Raw genomic sequence first — 967 nt, 5'->3', positions numbered from 1 at the left:
TATACAGAGATCTATAAGCATAATTCTAAAGCAAAACAAATATAAAGTTCAAATCTAAACACACATAACATAAAGGAAGCATACTAAATCTACTACTCGTCAGATTCTGCTCGTTTCTCCTCTGAGATCACCCATGAACGAAGATGTTGTAGAAGGGTCGGAAAGTAAATTCTTCTGTTGAATCCTCCTCAATTAATTTCATCCTCCTCATCAATTGTATCAAGCTATCTTTTAAATGTCCAAAGTGATCGAAATGTTCTTTCATCCTCGAGTCTAAATGATTAAGGAAATCAGAGATATTATTAATTATATTCATCACGTTTTGTACCTCCTTTTCCAATTTCTTGATTCAACGTAGGATCACCAAAGACTTATCTGGAACTAAGGTTGAATGACAGTGAATTCTGAGATGATTGATCAACTATCATGGCCATGTCATTTTCATCTTCAAATGATGGGAATCTTTCAGTTGGATCCAAAGGTTTCCAAGGTAGCAGTACCTTTACCCAGTTTTCATAGGATACTTGAGACTAGCTGCAAAGTGAGAAAATTGTGGAAGGGTGTCCAAGCCCATAAGCAGATTCGTGAACGATCAGGCCTAAAACTGACTTCACAATTATATATTCAATATCAATCAGCAGTCCCCTTTGGATGCAGTAATTCAGAATGACACTTTCTTTAGAAACTTTACCAGCCTTCATTGTCGGTAACAGTTTTGCAGAAATGAAGAAGTGCCAGTGTTTAGAGACGGGATTCAAAAGTGTTGAAGAAAAATTAACATACTCGTACTCTCGCATTTCCCAATTGTCAGTTTCGTCCGTCAAATACTGGTAAATTTCATTCATTGGTTTCTCGTTGGGACGAAATTGGAATAGTGGCAGACAGGAACATTCTCTATCATATATAACTCATTGATCTGTGCAGGAGTGAAAGTAAACCATCTACCTCGCACATAAGCAACTCCTTG

The sequence above is a fragment of the Phalaenopsis equestris genome, unplaced genomic scaffold (genome assembly GCF_001263595.1).
Source record: "Phalaenopsis equestris unplaced genomic scaffold, ASM126359v1 Scaffold223743, whole genome shotgun sequence".
Lineage (NCBI taxonomy): Eukaryota > Viridiplantae > Streptophyta > Magnoliopsida > Asparagales > Orchidaceae > Phalaenopsis > Phalaenopsis equestris.
This window is presented reverse-complemented; position numbering follows the sequence as displayed.